We start from the raw sequence: 27,381 nt of genomic DNA on the forward strand, positions 1-27,381 counted from the left end.
ACATAAATGTTTGAGAGTAGGAGCCCTCTAGCCAGACACACTGGAGAAATGAGTCGGCATGTTCATTGGCACTCTCATCTAAGCTATTCCACCTTGGATAGAGTTGACTAGCCCCTCTTAGAACTGTTCTCTTGCCTGCTGCCTTGTAACATGTCATTTTCTTAGCCAGCTAGCAAAATGCTGCAGTGGTTGTTTTACAAACTAGTTCAAGCACCTGGAATAGCCAGCTAATTAGACCATTCATATTTTTCAGGTTTGGGTTTTGCTGGGCTAGAAAGATCTGATATATCGGCTAGCATTTACTCTCATGCAAATAACAGGATCAGGAACCATTCTATAAATCTCAATTCATTTCTGAGGTGTTCCAATAAAATGAGCAATCAATTTAACCAACTAGAATTCTTCACTTTAGGATCTGCATAGTACGGAACAACAGAAGCAGTAGAAATTGCAACAAGCCTTAGGCTACCAAAGTCTATAAGACTCCTAGATATTCCTTCAGATGGAGTTGCAAAAACAAATTGAAAAATTTCATAGCTTCCAAGTCCCTCTGCCTTTCTTAAGAAAGGTTATCTTATAGGCATCATTGGATATTGTCTTCCCCACCATAAGCCACCCATCAGCACACTCATATACAAGTACATCTGATACATCTAGCTACACTGCACCCTACAACAAGAGATTTCATATAATTAGTTCCATGATTGACATGAAAATTTTATGAAAATTCACCAAAAGCTAAGTCATCAAGTTAGCCAATTTGAAATCACCATGTCAAATAACTGATATCATGCAGAAAATATCATTTAACTCCAATGCACTTTAGTTGGGAACAATAATAAAAAGATAATTAGTGAAACCAAATATTTAAACATTTAGAATACATTTCTGAATTACACATCAATCAAAAAATTAAAATAGAAGTTATAAAATACTTTAAAAATACTAAGAAAAATAATGTCTAACTATAAAAATACCAGGATGATTACACATCATATATGAAAACTGTGGTCCACAGTTAAAGAGTTCTTAAAAGTTCTGTCATAAATACTTATCTCAGGAAAAGAAAAAAAGAAATGTTCAACTTAATAATCATCCAACCATAAGGAGTTAGGGAAAAAGAACAGCAAAATAAATTCCAGAAAACTGAAAAAATAACAAAAATAAGAGCAAAAGTTAAAGAAAATGGCAGGAAATATATAATGAAGACAATTTTTATAAATGTTTCCCCCCTCAAAACTCATGTTAAAATTTAATTGCCATTGTGACGATATTAGGAAGTGAGACCTTTAAGAGGTGTTTAGGTCATGAGAGCTCTGCCCTCATGAATACACTCATACCATTATCACTTGAGTGGGCTCATTATTGCAGAGGTGGGTCTGCCTCTCCCCAGCAGTCTTTGCCCTTTCACCATATGCTGCCTTCCACCATGTTATGCCATAGCAAGAAGGCCCTCACCAGATGCAGACACCTTGATCTTGGACTCCCTGGCTTCCAGAACTGCGCACTAATAAATTTCTGTTTATTATAAATTACCTAGTCTATGGTATTCTGTTATAGCAGCACAAAACTGACTTAGAATTAAGTCAAGAATTAACAAAGTTCAAAAGAAGAATAACATATGAAATTCTCTAGAGAGAATAATCAAGAGAGAAAAAAGAGAGAGAGGCCTTATATTTTAAAAAATCAGGAATAAAATGGGGCTAAAACTATAGTTGCTACAAAGATTAAACAAATATAATGGTGTTATGAACAACTTTGTGCCAATAAATTTGAAAAGTTAGATGAAATAAATAGATAAAAACTTACCCAAAAAATCTTTCAAAAAACTAGAGAACACGAAGAGTCCTATAAGCTTTAAAGAAATTGAATCCGTAGTTTAAGATATTCCTATTAGCACACACACACACACACATCCTCAGATCCAGATAGATTTCTAGGAAATTCTACAAAACATCAGAGCATTGGGCAATTCTAATTTATTACAAACTATTCCATATAATGGAAAAAGAAAGACCATTCTCCCAGTTCATTTGTGATATAACCTTGCTTTCAAAACCAGACAAGAGTATTCTAAGGAAAAAAAAAAAAAAAAAAAAAAGGCTGGGCATGGTGGCTCACACCTGTAATCCCAGCACCTTGGGAGGTCAACACAGAAAGATTGCTTGAGCCCAGGAGTTTGAGACTAGAGTGGGCAACATGGTGAAACCCTGTCCCTATAAAAAAATGTTTTAAAATTAGCCAGGCATGGTGGTTTGTGCCTGTAGTCCCAGTTACTTGGGAGGCTGAGGTGCGAGAATCACCTGAGCCCAGAAGGTTGAGGTTGCAGTGAATCTTGTAATTGTGTCACAGAACACCAGCCTGGGTGACAAAAAAAGAAAAAGAGAAGGAAAATATAAAAATATAGACAGTCTTGCTCATGAATAGATACAGATGCAAAAAACCCTAAAAACCAAAAATTTTGTGAAACAAATCAGACAATGTATAAAAAAGGTAACTTTTTATGACCAAGTTGATGCTTCCTAGGAATGCAAGATTGGTTTAATATGAGAGCCATTAAAGTAATTCACCACATTAATAGTGTAAGGTAAAAAAATCATATCTTTATAAAGGCAGAAAAAATTAATAAAACTCTGCATTCTCTTGTGATTTTAAAAATAATAACAACTACCTCCTCAGCAAACTGGGAATAGAAGGGAACTTTCTTAACCCAATAAAGGGAATCTCAAAAAACCCACAGAAACCTCATACCTAATGATTAAACTGAAAGCATTTTCTATAAGCTCAGTTTGAAGACAAAGAGATCTGTTATAATCAGTCTTGTTCTACATGATACTGGAGGTTCTTGCACAGTAAGGAGGTAAGAAAAAGAAATAAAAGGTAAGGGATTGTAAAGAAAGAAAACCATCATTGTTTGCAGATGATATGATTGCTTACACAATCTTAAACAGCTACGGATAAAAATTTAAATAAGAGTTGTTGGATTCCAAATTGATACACAAAAGTAAATTGCATTTCTCGATAACCACAATTAACTAAAAATATAATTTTTCAAATATACTGTTTAAAACATCAATAAACATTTTTAAATACCTAGGATATAATATAGCAAAGAATGTGTAAGACTTTTATAGTGAAAACTAAAAAAAAAAAGTCTTAAAAAACATTAAAGAAGATTAAATTGCAAAAAACAATATTGTATTATTGGGAAAACTGACTTCATAAATCTGTAATTCCCCCTAAACTGACCTATAACTTCAGTGCAATTCCAATAGAAATCCTATCACAGTGTGTATGTGTGTGTATGTGTGAAACTCAACAGGCTGATTATAAAACTGACATGAAAGAATAAAGGGCCAGCTGAAGCCAAGACCCTCCTGAGGAAGAACAAGGCATAGGGGTCGGGGAGAAGATTCACTCTGCTAGATATTAATAATTTCTATGAGCTACAAAGATTAAGGCAGTATGATGGTAATACAGGCATAGATAAATAAACCAACGGAATAATAGAGAGCCTAGTAACAAACCCATGCACATACAAAAAATGGATTTATGGCAAAGCAAGCATCACAGATCATAAGAAAAGATGAACTACTCAATAAATGACCCTAGGTCAATTGCTTATTCAAATAGAAAAAAATAAAATTGTATTCATATCCTACACCCTAACACAAAAAAGAGGAATTACAATTAAACTAAATACTTAATATGAAAACAAATTTATAAACATTTCCAAAGTCACTATAGGAGAATATTTTTCTTCATACCCTGTTTCAAGAATAAGAACAAAAATGCAAATTTCTATAATATCAATAAATCAAGTTGTATTAAAATTAAGAGCTTGGGCTGGGCATGGTGGCATGCACCTGTAGTCCCAGCTACTCAGGAGACTGAGGCAGGAGAACTGTTTGAACACGGGAGGCAGAGGTAATAGTGAGCCAAGACCTCATCACTGCACTCTAGCCTGGGTGACAGAATGAGACTCGGTCTCAAAAAAAAAAAAAAAAGAACCTGGATTTTCCATTACAAATGAAAAGCAACAGTGTACCAGCTCTGCTAAGGGACAGAATGCCTCCTCAAGTGGGTCCCTGACCCCTGTGCCTCCTCACTGGGAGAAACCTCCCAAAAGCGGTTGTCAGACACCTCATACAGGAGAGCTCTGGCTGGCATTAGGCCAGGGCCTCTCTAGAATGAAGCTTCCAGAGGAAGGAGCAGGCAGCAATCTTTGCTGTTCTGCAGCCTCCACTGATGATATCCAGGCAAACATCGTCTAGAGTGGACCTCCAGCAAACTGCAGCAGACATGCAGAAGAGGGACCTGATTGTTAGAAGAAAAATTCACAAACAGAAAGTGATAACATCAACGTCAACATCAACATAAAGGACCCCCAGACAAAAACCCCATCCAAAGACCATCAGCCTTAAAGATCAAAGGTAGATAAATCCATGAACATGAGGAAAAACCAGTGCAAAAAACAACTGAAATTCAGAAAACCAGAATGCCTCTTCTCCTCCAAATGGTTATAGCCCCTCTCTGGCAAGGGCACAGAACTGGATGGAGAATGAGTTTGACAAACTGACAGAAGTAGGCTGCAGAAAGTGGGTAACAACAAACACTTCTGAGCTAAAGGAGCATGTTTTAACCCAATGCAAGGAAGCTAAGAACCTTGATAAAAGGCTATTGGAACTGCTGACTAGAATAACCAGTTTAGAGAGGAACATAAATGACTTATTGGAGCTGAAAAACACAGCAGGAGAACTTCCTGTAGCATACACATGTATCAATAGCCAAATTTATCAAGTAGGAGAAAGAATATTAGAGATTGAAGATGAACTTACTGAAATAAGGTGTCAAGATTAGAGAAAAAAGAATGAAAAGGAATGAACAAAGCCTCCAAGAAATATGGGACTACGTGAAAGGACCAAACCTATGATTGATTACTGTACCTGAAAGTGATAGGGAGAATGGAACTAAGTTGGAAAACACACTTCAGCATATTATCTAGGAGAACTTCCCCAACCTAGCAAGATGGGCCGACATTCAAATTCAGGAAATACAGAGAATACCACTAAGATACTCCTTGAGAAGAGCAACCCCAAGACACATAATCGGCAGATTCTCCAAGGTTGAAACGAAGGAAAAAATGTTAAGAGCAGCCAGAGAGAAAGGTCAGATTACCTACAAAGGGAAGCCCATCAGACTAACAGTGGATCTCTCTGCAGAAACCCTACAAGCCAGAAGAGAGTGGGGGCCAATATTCAAAATTCTTAAAGAAAAATGTTTTCAACCCAGAATTTCATATCCAGACAAACTAAGCTTAATAAGTGAAGGAGAAATAAAATCCTTTACAGACAAGCAAATGCTGAGGGATTTTGTCACCACCAGGCCTGCCTTACAAGAGCCCCTGAAGGAAGCACTAAATATGGAATGGAAAAACCAGTACCAGCCACTGCAAAAACACACCAAAATATAAAGACCAATGACACTATGAAGAAACTGCATCAACTAATGTGCAAAATAACCAGCTAACATCATGATGAAAGGATCAAATTCACATGTAACAATATTAAACTCAAATGTAAATAGGCTAAATACCCCAATTAATAGACACAGACTGGAAAATTGGATAAAGAGTCAAGACCCATTGGTGTGCTGTATTTGGGAGACCCATCTCACATGCAAAGATACACATAGGGTCAAAATAAAGGGATGGAGGAATATTTGTCAAGCAAATGGAAAGTAAAAAGAAAGCAGGGGTTGCAATCCTAGTCTCTAATGAAACAGACTTTAAACCAACAAAGATCAAAAAAGACAAAGAGGGGCATTACATAATGGTAAAGGGATCAATGCAACAAGAAAAGCTACCTATCCTAAATATGTATGCACCCAATACAGGAGCACTCAGATTCATAAAAGAAGTTCTTAGAGACCTACAAAGAGACTTAGATAACCGCACAATGATAGTGGGAGACTTTAACACTCCACTGTCAATATTAGACAGATCAATGAGACAGAAAATTAACAAGGATATTCAGGACTTGAACTCAGCTCTGGACCAAGTGGACCTAAGATATCTACAGAACTCTCCACCACAAATCAACAGAATATACATTCTTCTCAGCACCACATAGCATATATTCTAAAATCAACCACATAATTGGAAGTAAAACACCCCTCAGCAAATGCAAACGAATGGAAATAATAACAAACAGTCTCTCAGACCACAGTGCAATCAAATTAGAACTCAAGATTAAGAAATTCACTCAAAACCGCACAGCTACATGGAAATTGAACAACCTGCTCCTGAATGACTACTGGGAAAATAATGAAATTAAGGCAGAAACAAAGAAGTTCTTTGAAACCAATGAGAACAAAGAGATAACACACCAGAATCTCTGGGACACAGCTAATGCAGTGTTGAGAGGGAAATTTATAGCACTAAATGCCCACAACAGAAAGTTGGAAAGATCTAAAATCGACACCCTAACATCACAATTAAAAGAACTAGAGAAGCAAGGGCAAACAAATTCAAAAGCTCTCAGAGGAAAAGAAATAACTAAGACCAGAGCAGAACTGAAGGGGATAGACACATGAACAACCCTTCAAAAAAATCAGTGAATCCAGGAACTGGTTTTTTTAAAACATTAACAAAATAGATGGACCACTAGTTAGACTAATAAGGAAGAAAAGAGAGAAGAATCAAATAGACACAATAAAAAATGATAAAGGAGGTATCACCACTGATCCCACAGAAATACAAACTACCATCAGAGAATACTAGAAACAGTACTACTCAAATAAAGTAGAAAATCTAGAAGGCATGATAAATTTCTGGACACATACACCCTCCCAAGACTAAACCAGGAAGAAGTTGAATCCCTGAATAGACCAATAACAGGTTTTGAAATGAAAGCAGTAATTAATAGCCTACCAACCAAAAAAAGTCCAGGACCAGATGGATTCACAGCCGAATTCTACCAGAGGTACAAAAAGGAGCTGCTATCATTCCTTCTGAAACTATTCCAAGCAATAGAAAAAGAGGGACTCCTACCTAACTCATGTTATGAGGCCAGCATCATCCTGATACCAAAACCTGGCAGAGAGAGACACAACAAAAAAAGAAAATTTCAGGCCAATATCCCTGATGACTATTGATGCAAAAATCCTCAATAAAATACTGGCAAACTGAATCCAGCAGCACATCAAAAAGCTTATCCAACATGATCAAGTCGGCTTCTTTTGTGGGATGCAAGGCTGGTTCAACATATGTAAATCAATAAATGTAATCCATCACATAAACAGAACCAACGACAAAAACCACATGATTATCTCAATAGATGCAGAAAAGGCCTTCAATAAAATTCAACAGCCCTTATGCTAAAAAGTCTCAATAAACTAGGTGTTGATTGAACATATTTCAAAAAAATAAGAGCTGTTTATGACAAACCCATAGCCAACATCATACTGAATGGGCAAAAGCTGGAAGCATTCCCTTTGAAAACCAGCACAAGACAAGGATGTCCTCTCTCACCTCTCCTATTCAACATACTATTGGAAGTTCTGGCCAGGGCAATCACACAAGAGAAAGAAATAAAGGGTATTCAAATAGGAAGAGTGGAAGTCAAATTGTCTCTGTTTGCAGATGACATGATTGTGTATTTAGAAAACCCCATTGTCTTAGCCCAAAAACTCCTTAAGCTAATAAGCAACTTCAGCAAAATCTCAGGATACAAAATCAATGTGCAAAAATCACAAGCATTCCTATATACCAACAATAGACGAGCAGACAGCCAAGTCATGAGTGAACTCCCATTCACAATTGCTATAAAGATAATAATACACCTAGGAATACAACTTACAAGGGACGTGAAGGACTTCTTCAAGGAGAACTACAAACCACTGCTCAGGAAATAAGAGAGGACACAAACAAATGGGAAAAAAAATCCATGCTCATGGATAGGGAGAATCAGTATCATGAAAATGGTCATACTGCCCAAAGTAACTTATAGAGTCAATGCTATTCTCGTCAAGCTACCATTGACTTTCTTCACAGAATTAGAAAAAAACTACTTTAAATTTCATATGGAACCAAAAAAGAGCCTGTATAGCCAAGACAACCCTAAGCAAAAAGAACAAAGCTTGACGTGTCATGCTACCTGACTTCAAACTATACTAGAAGTCTACAGTAACCAAAACAGCATGGTACTGGTACCAAAACGGATACATAGACCAATGGAACGAACAGAGACCTCAGAAATAACACCACACATCTACAATCATGTGATTTTCAACAAACCTGACAAAAACAAGCAGTGGGGAAAGGATTCCCTATTTAATAAATGGTGCTGGGAAAACTGGCTAGCCACATGCAGAAAACAGAAACTGGACCCCTTCCTTACACCTTATACAAAACTTAATTCAAGATGGATTAAAGACTTAAATGTAAAACCCAAAACCATAAAAACCCTAGAAGAAAACCTAGGCAATACCATTCAGGATACAGGCATAGGCAAAGACTTCATGACTAAAACACCAAAAGCAATTGCAACAAAAGCCAAAATTGACAAATGAGATCTAATCAAACCATAGAGCTTCTGCACAGCAAAAGAAAACTATCATCAGAGTGAACAGGCAACCTACAGAATGGGAAAAAATGTTTGCAATCTATCCATCTGACAAAGGTCTAATATCCAGAATCTACCAGGAACTTAAACAAATTTACAAGAATAAAACAAACAACACCACGAAACAGTGGGCAAAGGCTATGAACAGATGCTTCTCAAAAGAAGACATTTATGTGGCCAACAAACATGAAAAAAAGCTCATCATCACTGGTCATTAGAGAAATGCAAATCAAAAGTACAATGAGATACCATCTCATGCCAGTTAGAATGGTGATTATTAAAAAGTCAGGAAACAACAGATGCTGGAGAGGCTGTGGAGAAACAGGAACGCTTTTACACTGTTGGTAGGAGTGTAAATTAGTTCAACCATTGTGGAAGATAATGTGGTGATTCCTCAAGGATCCAGAACCAGAAATATCACTTGACACAGCAATCCCATTACTGGGAATATACCCAAAGGATTATAAAATCATGCTGCTATAAAGACACATGCACACATATGTTTATTGCAGCACTATTTACAATAGCAAAGACATGGAACCAACCCAAATGCCCATCAATGATAGACTGGATAAAGAAAATGTGGCACATATACACCATGGAATACTATGCAGCCATAAAAAAGAATGAGTTCATGTCCTTTGCAGGGACATGGATGAAGCTGGAAACCATCATTCTCAGCAAACTAACACATGAACAGAAAACCAAACACCACATGTTCTCACTCATAAGTGGGAGTTGAACAATGAGAACACATGGACACAAGGAGGGAAATATCACACACCAGGACCTGTCGGGGAGTGGAGGGCAAGGGAAGGGAGAGCATTAGGACAAATACCTAATGCATGGGGGCGCTTAAAAGCTAGATGACAGGTTGAAGGGTGCAGCAAACCACCATGGCACATGTATACCTATGTAACAAACCTGCATGTTTTGCACATGTATCCCAGAACTTAGAGTATACTTTTAAAAAATTGCTAAGGGTTATAGATTAGATACCCTTTAATGTAAATATTCAAATTTATTTTTATAAAAAGCAGATATATTGAGATATAATTGAAATACAAAAAAACTGTACATGTTTAACATATATGATTTTATTAATCTGAACTTATGGTTACACCCACGAAATGACCACAATCAAGATATGAATATAACTATCACCCACCCCAAAGTTTCTTCATGCCCTTTTTAATCCCACCTTCCATCCCTCCCACCCCACCATACCTCAGATAACACTGACCTGCTTCCTGTCACTAGAGAGTAGTTTGCATTTTCTACAGTTACAGTTTTATCTAAATCAGCCGTGCAGTATGCATTCTTGTCTGACTTCTTTCATTCCACATTATTTAAAAAAAGAATGAAAATCAAGCAATAGAGAAGAAAAATATTTGTTAATACATATAACCAATAAGGAGGGTGGTGTTCAGAATACATATATATAAGGAGCTCCTACAAATCAATAAGCAAAAAGCAAACTCAATAGGAAAAATGGGCCAATGACATGGACCAGTACTGCACAGTAAGAGAAAACACAAACATATTAAAAGAAGGTTGAGGGGGAGTCATTAACTGAGTTCATTCCAAACATCTGCATGACCTATACTTTCATACCCACCATGAGTGGCCTGTTCTTTTATTGGCTGGGAGGTAAATGAGGACCCTGTCCATACATCAGGTGGCCATGAGGGGAATGGGCTTGGTAGGGAAAGCTAGAATTTGTGCTCTGGTGACCATGGTGGTCCTGGCCTCATATATATTAACTGTGAAGAGGAAGATGCAGCAGCAGCAGAAGAAAAATGAATAACTAAGAAACGAATCCTTGTGCTCACTTCGGCAACACATATACTAAAATTGGCATGATAGAGAGAAGATTAGCATGCCTCCTGCACAAGGATGATGAGCAAATTCATGAGGCATTCATTCATTGCATATTTTTAGCAATCCCACTACTGGCTATATAACCAGAGGAATATAAATCATTCTACCATAAAGGCATGCACAAGAATGTTCACTGAAGCACTATTAACAACAACAAAGACATGGAATCAATGTCTTTGCAGGACACGCATGGAATCAACCTAAATGCCCATCAATGGGACATATTGGATAGAGAAAATGTGGTACATATACACCATGGGATACTATGCAGCCATAAAAATAATGAGATCATGTTTTTTGCTGGAACATGGATAGAGCTGGAGGCAATTATTATTAGCAAACTAACACAAAAACAGAAAATCAAATACTGCATGTTCTGACTTATAAGTGGGAGCTAAATGATGAGAACTCATGAACACAAAAAAGGGAACAACAGACATTGGGGCCTACTTGAGGATGGAGGGTGAGAGTAGGGAGAGGAGCAGAAAAAATAAATATTGGGTACTAGGCTTAATACCTGGGTGATGAAATAGTTATACAATGAACCCCCATGACACAAGTTTACCTACATAACAAATCTTTACATGTACCCCCAAACCTAAGAGTTAAAAATAAATAAATAAAAGTTACAAAAATGAATAGTTAAAAGTCTGCGGTCATGCAAATATGATGCCAAGATTCCAGGAGACCTACACAAAATGCCCATAGCAGCATTATTGATAATAGCAATAAATAAATAAATAAATAAAACTACAAATAACTCAAAAGTCTGTCAATAGTAGGATGGACAAATTTTGATATGTTTATACAAAGGAACATTATATGGCACTGGAAATTATTGCTACACATTTCAACATGAATTAATCTCAAAAATATAATGTTGAGCAGAAAAAGAAACAAAAGGATACATGTAGAATTATTCCATTTATACAAAGTTCAAAAGTTCTTTACAATTCTTTCTACATTGTTTTGTCCAAGTAATTTTTATGACTTTGATACTAGTGTCTGACATGCATGTAATTTAATGTCAACAAATATAGAATGACAAAAATGAGCCGTCAGAAATTTGTATCTACTTACTTATTTATTCATTTATTGAGACAGGGTCTCACTCTGTTGCCCATGCTAGAGTGTAGTGGCTCAATCATAGCTCACTGCAGACTTAATCTCCCAGGCTCAAGTGATCCTCTCTCCTCAGCTTACTGAGTAGCTAGAACGACAGGCACAGCCACCATGCCCAGCTAATCTTTCTGAATTTTAGTAGATACAAAGTCTTGCTATGCTGCCCAGCCTGGTCTTGAACTCCTGGGCTCAAGCAATCCTCCTGCCTCAGCCTCCCAAACTGCTGGGATTACAGGTGTGAATCTCCGTGCCAAGCTCAGAACTTTTTTTTTTTGAGACAGAGTCTTGCTTTATCACCCAGGCTGGAGTGCAGTGGCGCAATCTCAGCTCACTGCAACCTCTGCCTCAGCCTCCCGAGTAGCTAGGGCTACAGGCGTGCACCACCACGCCCAGTTAATTTTTGTATTTTTAGTAGAGATGGGGTTTAACCATATTTGGTCAGGCTGGTCTTGAACTCCTGACCTCATGATCTGCCCGCCTGAGCCTCCAAAGTGCTGGGATTACAGGTGTGAGCCATCGCACCCGGCCAGAAAATTTTTTAGAGAACCATGTGACTTCTGTAAAGAAGGCATATTCAGTATTAACTTTTAACTAGATAAGACTTACAATGAGCTATTTTCACACACATTTTTTTTTTCAAAAATGGTAGAAACTAATATTTATTTTAAGTCCGCATGGCAAGTTTCCAGTTTTTCATAACACTTTGGGTGACAGGTGTCATTGCCGAGGCATCAAAAGCAGTAAATTCCTCTTTGGAAGTGCTGTCTGTCCAGTGTCACACCTTCCCTGTATCCTCTTCTCCTCGAAAAGACAATATTTCAAGCATTATACCCCTAGATGTTACAAAACAGCTGAACTAGCCTGCAAATTAAAGGACTACCTTGAACATAAATTTCTGATAAGGCCCACATTAATTATATGCCCCAAAGTTTAGATGATCACGCAAAAGTAATTTTCACACATAAAAGGTTTTTGCTTTCTTTTCAAAAAATTGTAAAGGCATGGTGTAAACATTACTATTCCTTTTCTCTGTTTCTAAATGGGTCTAGGTTCTTGTGTGAGGAAAGAGGACAATTAGTAAATGTAATTTTCTTATGCAGCCTCAGCTGGCTTCACATACCTCATAAATAGTTCTTATTCAAGCATTCTAAAGATACATAAAATTAAATAAAATTCATCCTGAGGCTAGGTATGGGTAGCTCAAGCCTGTAATCCCAACACTTTGGAAGGCCAAAGTGGAAGATCACCTGAGGAGTTTGAAACCAGTCTTGTCAACACATTGAGACCCCATCTCTACAAAAGAAAAAGATTAGCCTGGTGTGGTGGCACACATTTGCAGTCCCAGCTACTTAGAAAGCTGAGGCTGGAAGATGGCTTGAGTCCAGGAGTTTAAGGCTGCAGTGAGCCATGATCACATCACTGCTTTCTAGCCTTGGTGACAGAGCAAGACTCTGTCTCTAAATAAATAAATAAATCCATCCATCCTACTGATATATTTGATCTATTTCATATTCTGAAAGATCTAACATGGAACTTTACCCTTACATATACAATTTTAAAGAGTAAATGGCTATTCCAAGTCAATAAACTGGTGGCAAATTGAAAGATGTTAATATGTAGCTAATCTGTTTTACATGATGGACTTTCCATTCTCCCCACAATGGGCCTCAGTATGTGATTTTGTTAAGTAACATTCAGAATGCTAAACCTGATTTTAAAAACTTGCAGGCATTCAAGACATTCGGCCATGAAGCCTCTAAAATTATAACTATATTACATAGAAGTTAAAAACAAACAAAGAAACAAACAAAAACCTACACTTAGGGGCAAGAGCGCTTAACCCAGGCATTGCTTATTGATGCAAAGCTGCCTGCATTAACCTCATGTTAAATCATTAGAGAGAATGGTGGGAGGTGAGGGACAGCTGGCCCCCTTGGACATGGGGGCTGAGGCATCCATGGATGCTAAAGATTTTATGGATTTTTTTCCCTTTTACAGGATAAAAACAAATCATTTGCCTTTAGTTATAGTTTCTAACTGATACTATCACAAAGATAATTTCTGGTTGTGGTTTATGCAATGCAGCCTTATACTATTATATTATATCTGGCTGATATTAGGTACTGGGTGCCCATTTGTGAAATGGAACTTAAGGAACTGTACTTTTTTAAAATAAGAATCAATGCTATTTCCCTAACGGACAGTATCTGTCATGGGCAGATGATTCACATTGATGGCTTATAAATAGCTTGAATTCCCCAGGAAGTTTCTCCACTGGGTCCTCCTTTCACACTAAATTCAAGATATTAGCCAAATCCTGCTAAGGTACACAGATGTGACTATCCAGAAAAGACAGATCAAGGTTCTTCAGACATCAAAACTTGCTTTGAAGAGAGAAAGACAACATAGTCTGGCTTTGCAGTGGCAGATGGCTCATAACTTTGGCTTTGAATATTGATCTTCTAAGCCAGTAGACAAGCGGAGACATAAGAGTCATACCAAGTACTCCAGCACCACATATGGTGAGCTAGCGTTTAAAACAGGCACTAAATGAGACTTGTGATCAGTTTAAACTGCAAAGAAATTGAGGTAATTACGAGACTTACTGATTCCTCAGATAATAGCAATGATGGCTATCATTTACCAGGAGCCTACCATATAACCTGTGCATTTATGTATGCAAAAATCTGTGCCAGGGTTTTGATACATAGAATAATCACAACAACCATGCAAAGTGAATATTATTGGCCCGATTATACATACAAAGAAACTGAAGCTAAGAGAAGCTAAGTAACTTATCTCATGTTAAGTAATTTACCAATAACTGAGCCGATGCTAACTCAGAGATGCTTGAGTCTAAAGCTTGGGCTCTTTTCACCACACTATGCTACTTTGAAGAGTTAGCAATTTGTCCTCAAGGCCTCTGTGCATGTTGGTGTTTCATATAGCTCAAAAACCATAAAGAAACTTGTCAGTGGTACAAACAGTAGTTTATGTTCAGCCTAATGTGCTAGAACAGAGTGAGAAGTTAATACTGCTTGCCATTCTATTGTGACCAGTTCAACACCAGGTCATTTTATTTTTTCCAGTCTATGATTAAATATGTTAGCAAAGATTGACTTCTGCAGAAGGAAAACATAGAAGAAATAAAATATCTCCCCAAAAGCTTGAAGCTCTTGCTTCATGAAGAGTAGGCACATCATGAATTGCAAATGTCTTTCAAATATTTTTTCCAGTAATAGGCTGTTTCATAAAAATAATGCAATGACCAAAGAAGTGAAGAATCCTGATTTTGCCATATTTTCCAAAAACAGAAAGTTTATATGTGTGTGTGTGTGTGTGTGTGTGTGTATCAGTAAAATATATAGTTTTCTGATATAAACCCTCTCATTATCATGGTCACATAAGAAGTTCTTGGGAGGTATAACAATTACTGCATGTGATGCCACAAGTCCTGAATCCCCTGCCCAGCTCCAAAACTGAGCATTTAACTTCTCTCAGACTGTTTCTTTACCCTCCAAATGAGGAGAGTAATTCTTACCTTTCATAGCAGCAAGAATGAATTAGATAGTATATGGTGAAGCATTTTATAAATCATAAAGTGCTACACAAGTATATCACCACATTCAGAATACAGAACAGGAATCAGTCTAGAAACATTAGAAACTCTCCATTTCCCAAATTCTGTCCCTAGATGTTTTTTTCTGGGATGTTATACCCCACTCCACTTATTATGTTTGATTGCTTCAGTAGGTGTCTAGCCCCAGCAATCAAACTAATCCATGACTAAAGCAACGAATGCCCCCAAAGGACATTCCCTGTAGCCAAACAGCAAAAAGCTATTGGACCAATAGATCACTGGTATGGCTGAAACTTCCGTGCCCTACTTACAGGTCACCTAGAGTTTACAAAAAGTTTCACAATAAAGAGAAATGTGCAGTTTTTTTCTAGAATAAGTTGCTTGCTTGTATACACTAGAGCTTCAGGTTTTTTCTCAGAGACAAATTGTACATCTCTTGTTTTCTGATGGATATATGCAAGTATAAGACCTGCATAGAGCAACTCAAACTCTGCCTTGAAAATTCTCTAAAATGTTGTAGGAAATCTGTTAACTATATCCTCCAGTTAATTCCCAGTAACATAAACAGATTCCTTTCCTGCAGGTTTGGGTACTGACTAGTTATGATGAAAAATGAAAGTTTTTCATATTTAAAGAAACTATCCATTTTGCACACTCACAACATAGCTTCCAGAAACATTGTTTAGTCCTTGGCAACACTGTCTCACAACTTTAGTAAAGGGCATTGTGAAAAGATGTTGAACAGACTGCCGCTCATTGTTTACAGAGACAGCAATTTGTGGTGGTTAAGAGTACAAACTGTGGCTCCAACAATATGGGTTCAAATCCTGGCTCTCCAACTTAATAGCTGTGTGACCTTGGGGAAATTAAGAAAGCTTCTAGTAAGTGTTAACTATCACTACTGTCAGTAGTAGTAGTAGTAGTAGTAATAGGAGTAGTAGTAGTATCGCCTTCACAGGTATTAATAGATTATATTGCAAACCATGAAGTTTCCTGAGGCTTCTTGTTCCAAACTCTCCAAACCCGACACAATTGTTGGGATCTTTGCACAAAAATAATCATTTACCTGATGTCAATGGATGTGAATGGCTAAAACAGCTTCTGGAATGCATTCTAGCAGATTTTTGAACTCCATATTCCATCAAGGAGCCGCCTTCTTTCATGGACAGGAATCCAGCCTTGAACAGGTGAACAGAACCTGAATATAATCCTTAATATTTCCAATAATGGTAAAACTGTAGAATCTAAACAGAGCTGGATAATTTGAGTTTGCATCTGGGCTCTGCCTGTCACCAGCTGTATAAACGTGGGCAAGTTACTAAAACTATTCAAGTCTAGCTTCCTCACATGTAAAACGTAGGAAGTAATGGTGTCTATCTCATAGAACCTTGTGAGGATTAAATAAGATAACTAAATCTTACCACAGTGCCTAGTGCATAACATATTCTCAATAAATATTGGCTATCACTATTAATTTTTTTTGGGGGGGGTTGGTTGGTACAGTTGATATGAGCTCTTCACCTGTGTGTTAACTGAAAAATGAATTTTTTGCAGCTGATCCTTTAAGGACTATAAAATGTATGGATGAAGTCTTATCAGCAGAAGTCTTATGTTATTATAATGTTGAATTCAGTTCACCTTTTGGAAGATTTTATAATAAATTATACAATGTGAAACAATCATGTAGTAGATTGTCTAAGAAATTATAGAAATATAGCATTGAGAAAGTAGTTGATCTCTGTATTGTAACCATCAATGTTTCCTTTCTAATTAGGTTTCTTGCTTGTTTGTTTGTTTGTTTGTTTTTATAATTGAAGAATTGGGGTCAGAACTTCAGAATAATAAAGTCACAGAGTCAGAAGGTGAGATGATAGATACAAGGTCAAGGACGGCTGTTGATCGACCCTTTCAAGTCAGGCAGGCCTGACTTAAACATGGTTTGCTTTTGGCAAAGCTGAGGTAGTCAGTTCAGCTTGAGTTCCCTGGTAGATTCTCTTTACTCTTCTCAGTCAATGAACCTATCTTGGGTCCCATTATTGCTTGTATCAAGTGGTCAATTTATTTCTGTTAGTGTTAATCACTAATTAACTTGTTCACTGCTGATGGGTCCTCAGAGATGTCTGGAGACTCTTACAGTTGGAAAAGCCAGAAATCTTGAGGTGCATAGAACTCTAAAAGAATTATAGGTTGTGAAGTTGTTAGTTTGAGGCATATATCTTTTGTCCACTATTCCTATGTCTAGGGCCTATCTCATTCCTGTAGACTTATTATGTGTTCTTAGATGAATAATTATGCAGAAAAAAATTCTGTTATTTTGTTTTTTACTTGGAGACAAAAGGACTCAGATCCTATGACATGATAGTTGTCTATATGCTTTATTGGAGTTGATGGGAAGACCCAGAAACAAACTTGGAACCACATAATTTCTTTCTTCAAGATATCACCCAAGGCTGGGCATGGTGGCTCATGCCTATAATCCCAACATGTTGGGAGGCTGAGGCGGATGGATCACTTGAGGTTAGGAGTTCAAGACCAGCTTGGCCAACACAGTGAAACCCTGTCTCTACTAAAAATACAAAAAATTAGCCAGGTATGGTGGCACATACCTGTAATCCCAGTTACTCAGGAGGCTGAGGCAGGAGAATAGCTTGAACCCAGGAGGCAGAGGGTACAGTGAGCCAAGATCATGCCACTGCACTACAACCTGGGCCACAGACCAACAGTCTGTCTCAAAAAAAAAAAAAAAAATCATGAAGTGGCAGAATCAAAGAATGACTTTTCCCCAGCTACCCTAAAGATATATAAAACAACACGCTGGAGGGATGTTCCAAGATGGCCGAATAGGAACAGCTCCAGTCTACAGGTCCCAGCATGAGCGATGCAGAAGACGGGTGATTTCTGCATTTCCAACTGAGGTACCAGGTTCATCTCACTGGGGCTTATCAGACAGTGGGTGCAGGACAAGGGGTGCAGTCCACCGAGCATGAGCTGAAGCAGGGCGAGGCATCGCCTCACCCGAGAAGCACAATGGGTCAGGGAATTCCCTTTCCTAGGCAAGGGAAGCTGTGACAGATGTCACCTGGAAAATCGGGTCACTCCCACCCTAATACTGCACTTTTCCAACAGTCTTAGAAAACGGCACACCAGGAGATTATATCCCATGCCTGGCTTGGAGGGTCCCATGCCCATGGAGCCTCGCTCATTGCTAGCATAGCAGTCTGAGACTGAACTGCAAGGTAGCAAAGAGGCTGGGGGAAGGGCACCTGGCATTGCTGAGGTTTGAGTAGGTAAACACAGAGGCCTGGAAGCTCGAACCGGGTGCAGCCCATGGCAGCTCAAGGAGGCCTGGCTCCCTCTGTAGACTCCACCTCTGGGGGCAGGGCATAGCTGAACAAAAGGCAGCAGAAACTTCTGCAGACTTAAATGTCCCAGTCTGACAGCTTTGAAAAGAGCATTGGTTCGCCCAGCACAGAGTTTGAGATCTGAGAACAGACAGACTGCCTCCTCAAGTGGGTCCCTGACCCCCGAGTAGCCTAACTGGGAAGCACCTCCCAGTAGGGGCCAACTGACACCTCACACGGCCGGGTGCCCCTTTGAGACAAAGTTTCCAGAGGAATGATCAGGCAGCAACATTTGCTGTTCTGCAATATTCGCTATTCTGCAGCCTCCGCTGGTGATACCCAGGCAAACAGTCTGGAGTGGACCTCCAGCAAACTCCAACAGACTTGCAGCTCAGGGTCCTGACTGTTAGAAAGAAAACTAACAAACAGGAAGGATATCCACACCAAAACCCCATCTGAACATCACCATCATCAAAGACCAAAGGTCGATAAAACCACAAAGATGGGGAGAAACCAGAGCAGAAAAGCTGAAAATTCTAAAAATCAGACCTCCTCTTCTCCTCCAAAGGAATGCAGCTCCTTGCAGCAATAGAACAAAGCTGGATGGAGAATGACTTGGATGAGTTGAGAGAAGAAGCCTTCAGATGATCAGACTTCTCCAAGCTAAAGGAGAATCTTCAAACCCACGCAAAGAAGCTAAAAACCTTGAATAAAGATAAGAAAAATGGCTAACTAGAGTAACCAGTGTAGAGAAGTCCTTAAATGACTTGATGGAGCTGAAAACCATGGCACAAGGACTTCGTGACACATGCACAAGCTTCAGTAGCTTATTCGATCAACTGGAAGAAAGGTATCAGTGATTGAAGATCAAATGAATGAAATGAAGTGAGAAGTTTAGAGAAAAACGAGTAAAAAGAACAAAGTCTCCAAGAGATATGGGACTATGTGAAAAGACCAAATCTATGTCTGATAGCTGTACCTGAAAGTGACAGGGAGAATGGAATCAAGTTGGAAAACATTCTGCAGGATATTACCCAGGAGAACTTCCCCAACCTAGCAAGGCAGGCCAACATTCAAATTCAGGAAATACAGAGAACGCCACAAAGATACTCCTTGAGAAGAGCAACTCCCAGACACATAATTGTCAGATTCACCAAAGTTGAAATGAAGGAAAAAATGTTAAGAGCAGCCAGAGAGAAAGGTCAGGCTACCCAAAAAGGGAAGCCCATCAGACTAACAGCAGATCTCTCGGCAGAAACTCTACAAGCCAGAAGAGAGTGGGGGCCAATATTCAATATTCTTAAAGAAAAGAATTTTCAACCCAGAATTTCATATCCAGCCAAACTGAGCTTCATAAGTGAAGGAGAAATAAAATCCTTAACAAACAAGCAAATGCTGAGAGATTTTGTCACCACCAGGCCTGCCTTACAAGAGCTCCTGTAGGAAGCACTAAACATGGAAAGGAACAACTGAAACCAGCCACTGAAAAACATGCCAAATTGCAAAGGCCATCAATGCTAGGAAGAAACAGCATCAACTAATGAGCAAAATAACCAGCTAACATCATAATGACAGGATCAAATTCACACATAACAGTATTAAATTTAAATGTAAATGGGCTAAATGCTCCAATTAAAAGACACAGACTGGCAAATTGGATAAAGAGTCAAGACCCATCAGTGTGCTGTATTCAGGAGAACCATCTCACATGCAGAGACACACATAGGCTCAAAATAAAGGGATGGAGGAATATCTACCAAGCAAATGGAAAACAAAAAAAAAAAGCAGGGGTTGCAATCCTAGTCTCTGATAAAATAGACTTTAAACCAACAAACATCAAAAGAGTCAAAGAAGGCCATTACATAAGGGTAAAAGGATCAATTCAACAAGAAGAGCTAACTATCCTAAATATATATGCACTCAATGCAGGAGCACCCAGATTAATAAAGCAAGTCCTTAGAGACCTACAAAGAGACTTAGACTCCCACACAATAATAATGGGAGACTTTAGCACCCCACTGTCAACATTACGCAGATTAGCACGACAGAAAGTTAACAAGGATATTCAGGAATTGAACTCAGTTCTGCACCAAGCAGACCTAATAGACATCTACAGAACTCTCCACCCCACATCAACAGAGTTTACATTCTTCTCAGCACCACATCACACTTATTCCAAAATTGACCACATAGTTGGAAGTAAAGCACTCCTCAGCAAATGTAAAAGAACAGAACTTATAACGAACTGTCTCTCAGATCACAGTGTAATCAAACTAGAACTCAGGATTAAGAAACTCGCTCAAAGCCTCTCAACTACTTGGAAACTGAACAACCTGCTCCTGAATGACTACTCGGTACATAACGAAATGAAGGAAGAAATAAAGATGTTCTTTGAAACCAATGGGAACAAAGACACAACATACCAGAATCTCTAGGACACATTTAAAGCAGTGTGTAGAGGGAAATTTATACCACTAAATGTCCACAAGAGAAAGCAGGAAAGATCTAAAATTGACACCCTAACATCACAACTAAAGAACCTGAGAAGCAAGAGCAAACACATTCGAAAGCTAGCAGAAGGCAAGAAATAACTAAGATCAGAGCAGAACTGAAGGAGATAGAGACACAAAAAACCCTTCAAAAAATCAATGAATCCAGGGGCTGATTTTTTGAAAGGATCAACAAAATTGATAGACCACTAGCAAGACTAATAAAGAAGAAAAGAGAGAAGAATCAAATAGACACAATAAAAAATGATGAAGGGGATATTCACCACTAATCCCACAGAAATACAAACTGCCATCAGAGAATACTAGAAACACCTCTACTCAAATAAACTAGAAAATCTAGAAGAAATGGATAAATTCCTGGACAAACACACCCTCCCAAGACTAAACCAGGAAGAAGTTGAATCCCTGAGTAGACCAATAACAGGCTCTGAAATGGAGGCAATAATTAATAGCCTACAAACCAAAAAAAGGTCCAGGACCAGATGGATTCACAGCCAAATTCTACCAGAGGTACAAGGAGGAGCTGGTACCATTCCTTCTGAAATTATTCCAATCAATAGAAAAAAAGGGAATCCTCCCTAACTCATTTTATGAGGCCAAAATCATCCTGATACCAAAGCCTGACAGAGACACAACAAAAAAAAGAGAATTTTAGACCAATATCCCTGGTGAATATCGATGCAGAAATCCTCAATAAAATACTGGCAAACCAAATTCAGTAGCACATCAAAAAGCTTATCCACCATGATCAAGTGGGCTTCATTCCTGGGGTGCAAGGCTGGTTCAACACATGCAAATCAATAAGCATAACCCAGCATATAAACAGAACCAAAGACAAAAAGCACACGATTATCTCGATAGATGCAGAAAAGGCCTCTGACAACATTCATCAGCTCTTCATGCTAAAAACTCTCAATAAATGAGGGTATTGATGGGACGTATCTCAAAATAACAAAAGATATTTATGACAAACCCACAGCCAATAACGTACTGAATGGGCAAAAACTGGAAGCATTTACCTTTGAAAACTGGCACAAGACAGGGATGCCCTCTCTCACCACTCCTATTCAACATAGTGTTGGAAGTTCCACAAAGGGCAATCAGGCAGAAGAAAGAAATAAAGGGTATTCAATTAGGAAAAGAAGAAGTCAAAGTGTCCTGTTTGCAGATGACATGATTGTATATTTACAAAACCCCATGGTCTCTGCCCAAACTCTTCTTAAGCTGATAAGCAACTTCAGCAAAGTCTCACGATACAACATCAATGTCAAAAATCACAAGCATTCTTATACATCAATAACAGACAAACAGAGAGCCAAATCATGAGTGAACTCCCATTCACAATTGCTTCAAAGAGTATAAAATACCTAGGAATCCAACTTACAAGGGATGTGAAGGACCTCTTCAAGGAGAACTACAAACCACTGCTCAACGAAATAAAAGAGGACACAAACAAATGGAAGAACATTCCACGCTTATGGATAGGAAGAATCAATATCATGAAAATGGCCATACTGCCCAAGGTAATTTATAGATTCAATGCCATCCCCATCGAGCTACCAATGACTCTCTTCACAGAATTGGAAAAAACTACTTTAAAGTTCATATGGAACCAAAGAAGAGCCCACATTGCCAAGTAAATCCTAAGCCAAAAGAACGAAGCTGGAGGCATCAGGCTACCTGACTTCAAACTATACTACAAGGTACAGTAAGCAAAACAGCATGGTACTGGTACCAAAACAGAGATATAGACCAATGGAACAGGACAGAACCCTCAGAAATAATGCCACACATCTGAAACCATCTGATCTTTGACAAACCTGAGAAAAACAAGAAATGGGGAAAAGATTCACTATTTAATAAATGGTGCTGGGAAAACTGGCTAGTCATATGTAGAAAGTTGAAACTGGATCCCTTCCTTACACTTTATACAAAAACTAATTCAAGATGGATTAAAGACTTAAATGTTAGACCTAAAACCATAAAAAACCTTCAAAGGAAACCTAGGCAATACCATTCAGGAGATAGGCATGGTCAAGGACTTCATGTCTAAAACACCAAAAGCAATGGCAACAAAAGCCAAAATTGACAAATGGGATCTAATTAAACTAAAGAGCTTCTGCACAGCAAAAGGAACTACCATCACAGTGAACAGGCAACCTACAGAATGGGAGAAAATTTTTGCAATCTGCTCAACTGACAAAGGGCTAATATCCAGAATCTACAAAGAACTCAAACAAATTTACAAGAAAAAAACAAACAACCCCATCAAAAAGTGGGCAAAGGATATGGACAGACACTTCTCAAAAGAAGACATTTATGCAGCCAACAGACACATGAAAAAATGCTTATCATCACTGGCCATCAGAGAAATGCAAATCAAAACCACAATGAGATAACATTTCAACCAGTTAGAATGGAGATCATTAAAAAGTCAGGAAGCAACAGGTGCTGGAGAGGATGTGGAGAAATAGGAACACTTTTACACTATTGGTGGGACTGTAAACTAGTTCAACCATTGTGGAAGACAGTGTGGCAATTCCTCAAGGATCTAGAACTAGAAATACCATTTGACCCAGCCATCCCATTACTGGATATATACCCAAAGGATTATAAATCATGCTGCTATAAAGACACATGCACACGTTTGTTTATTGTGGCACTATTCACAATAGCAAAGACTTGGAACCAACCCAAATGTCCATCAATGACAGACTGGATTAAGAAAATGTGGCACATATACACCATGGAATATTCCACAGCCATAAAAGAGGATGAGTTCATGTCCTTTGCAGGGACATGGATGAAGCTGGAAACCACCATTCTCAGCAAACTATCGTAAGGACAAAAAACCAAACACCAGATGTTCTCACTCATACATGGGAACTGAATAATGAGAACACTTGGACACAGGAAGGGGAACATCACACACCGGAGCCTGGGGAGGGATAGCAGTAGGAGATATACCTAATGTAAATGATGAGTTAATGGGTACAGCACACCAACATGGCACATGTATACATATGTAACAAATCTGCACATTGTGCACGTTTGAACTTAAAGTATAATAAAAATAAATAAATAAATAAAAACAAAAAGTTAAATGTAAAAAAAAAATTTAAAAACCCAATATGCTTTTACACAAATAGAGCTTTGTTATAAGTCACCTCATCAGTACTTTCAGTCAGATGACACCCTGAGCCCCTCTGGTAACATGATAGAGTAGCCACTAGTCACACTATCAGCAGATCAGATACGAGCCTCATTCAACACCAAGAATAACTTGCTACAAAGATACTAGCTTAAAATTTGGGGGCAGAATTATTTTGTTAGGTTTCTCCTCTGTGTTTTCACAATTAACATGGAATTTTAGAGCTGGAGAGTCTTAGAAGTCATTTTCCTAACCCTCCCATGTTGTATATGAGGGTCAGAGAGAGCAGGTCATCTGCCTGCATTCCCACAGGTGATGAGTGCAGGGAAGGCCAGATCTATGCCCCCTCTTGCTCCCAGGCCTTCCACAGCTCACTGCCTTCAACTGGAGGCAGCTGAATAATCTGGCTCTACCATCCTATCCAATGCCTACCTAGGATGAACTCCTTTTGCTCATGAATATTCTACGTGAGAAATGGTTACAGACAGGAGTAGACAGAACAACTAGGAAGCAGTTTCAATAATCTGAGTGAAAGATAATGGTGACTTGAATCAGAGTTGTGGTAGTAGAGTTGCAGAAAAGTGAACAGATTTGAGATTGTTTTACGGAGTGAATCAGAAGAATCTTCGGATGGATCTAATATATAGATGAATAAAAGGAAGGAATCAAAGGTAACACCTAGGGTTCTGGCTTGGGCAACTGAAGATAAAGAAGATAAGGAAAAGGCAAGAGAGTATTGGGATGGGGGTGGGGGCGTGGTGTGAAAGAAAGAGTTCTCTCAATGTTCTGGGTATAACAATCTGTTTGAGAGGTGGCATGGCATATGTAAGAGGAGGAACAATATTTCCCCCTTTTCTGTTTTTCATGAGGAGACTTCCCTTAACCCCTCCAGACTTTGGATCCATTCCTTGCTCCTCCCTAGAAAGGTGGGGTGAGTTATCTGATGAGGAAATTAGGGAGACTAACAGTGCATGCACAACCTAGCTCCTTCTTCCCTTTAATCCTTGGGAGTCAGGCCACCCCCAAAGAGCAGGCTTTCAGTTCCCTGATGCTGTAATTTCCAAAGGGACAGGCCCCTTGCATGAGGACGACTGTGGGCATCCAGCATTGTCTGTGCTTGGGAGGGTAGGTTTATCTAATTCTGGAGCTGAGAATTATACATGCCTAGAAATATAAGCCCATATTCCAATATCTGTTTCATAAGCCATAAATATGATATTTTGATGTCCCATATGCATTTCTTTTTTGTCTTTTTTCTCATCTCAATTTGTTCAGGGTAGGGAAGAAAGAAGGTAGGTATTGGGTCCTCTCAAAATTCAAGAGTGGGAGGAACAGTGGGAGAGGAACAGAGTTCTTCCTCTAACACTGTGGCCCTGTGACCTCAGGAAGAGGACCTAACTTCTCAGTGTTTGTTTCCTAATCTATGAAAGGGAAAGGATAACACCTACTCTGCCTTTCTCAAAATGTTATTATGAAGAGCTTAATATTCAATATTTGAATATTTAAATATTCAACATTTGAACATTTGAATAACCAATATTTGAATGTAATCTTAATATTCCAATATTTGAATATGACTTTGAGCCTGGCACTTAAAGTGCCTGTGGCATATGTAAGAGTTGTGGTAGTAGAGTTGGAGAAAAGTAAACAGATCTGACATGGTTTTATGAGTAAATCAAAAGAACCTTCTGATGGACTTAATATGGTAGGTGAATAAAAGAAAGGAATCAAAGACCTAGGTTTTTGTCTTTAAAGTGCCAGGCTGAAAGTCATATTCAAATATTAGAAACATCACTTGTAGTTCCAAATGCATTGACTAAGGAATTTATAGATGGAATTTCTACAAAGAGAAAAACAATAATGGACCAACTAGTATTTCTATTGTAATAATAATTATTATTATCATGATAATTTTACTATATACATCTCCTTAGGCAAATAGTGGTTATCAAAGGTGACAGCCCTACAGGAAGAGATAGAAAGAAAAAGTCATCTGATGTTCCTTTATTCACATTTTTCTATTTCAAATATTGAAAAGCTGGCCTTATTATTTAGCTTTGCACATTTACAGAAAATTTGAGAATAAGAAATGCATTCGTAATAAATGGGTTATTTTATCTAGGAAAGAAAAAAAGTATCTTTCATAAAGCTGGGGTGATATTTTTTTAAATACACTTTCACATGCAGGCCCAGGGATTATGTTCTTCTAAAAATAATGAAGAAAGATGCAGATGTTATGGTTCTGTGTAGTTTTTAGTCAAGAAAAAAAAAGCTCTCAGAAACAGCTACACGGTTGATAAAGCGTGGTTGACTTTCCCTTTGATGACTTGTCACAGAAGGGCACCAACAAGTCCTGTGGCTGAATTTTACAAATGACTAAGCAAGTTTTGGAGCGTTAATATATTGAGGGAGAAGAAATATAATAACAAAGGTGATTATCCCACATGCTTCCTGGTGGATTCAGGAAGATGGAAAATATGTCTTTTCTGTATACAAAAGAAAGAAAAATTGTCCTGCAGGGGACACTCACCATCAGGAACTTTAGGTTAACAGAGACAAGATTTCAATCAATGAGCCTGAGAATTGCTGGCATGATAACTCCTGAGTTGCTGTTGCTAAAAGTTCCTGGTAGATACCAGACTAAGAGATATATCAAAGAAAGAATATTTATTATTGTTCTCATTCTGATAAAAGCCTGGACGTTGCATATCAAGTGTTTAAATACAAATGTCCCTGTGATTTGTTCTACTCAGAATGGAGGGGCAAGGTCCTTTTTACATTGCAAGATATTACAATATAGGAAATAAATTACAACCAAGGGCCACATGGGTAACAATTTAAAATGTAATTAAACTCTGTATATTTAAAAGAAAAGCAAACATTTCATGTATCTGATTTTAAAATGGAAAAGAAGGATACACTCACAGGCCACATGGAGGTAAAAAAGAAACAATTGTTTTATGAAAGAGGCCTGTGAGATTTAAAAATTTGATTGTAAAATTAAAAACTGGGAACAAGTACTTATTTTCATGTTATATCAGTTTGATATTAAGGTCAAAGAAGGCAAGAAGAGGATTAGGAAAAGAGAAAAGTGAATGAGGAGAAAGACAGGCAAGATGAAGGATAGGAGGAGGGAGAAGGGGAAAAATGGGGCAGACAAGGAGAAGCCATT

The 27,381-nt window shown here is 38.2% G+C and overlaps 1 protein-coding gene and 1 pseudogene across 1 annotated transcript in view; one reads left to right on the forward strand and one right to left on the reverse strand.

Annotated features, from left to right (window-relative positions):
• PDE11A (phosphodiesterase 11A) overlaps positions 1-27,381 on the reverse strand; it is a 455,368-nt gene that overhangs the window by 404,812 nt on the left and 23,175 nt on the right. The window lies entirely within an intron of this gene.
• Positions 10,449-10,563, forward strand: LOC116269379 (annotated as a pseudogene).

This window comes from Papio anubis, chromosome 10 (genome assembly GCF_008728515.1).
Source record: "Papio anubis isolate 15944 chromosome 10, Panubis1.0, whole genome shotgun sequence".
NCBI lineage: Eukaryota > Metazoa > Chordata > Mammalia > Primates > Cercopithecidae > Papio > Papio anubis.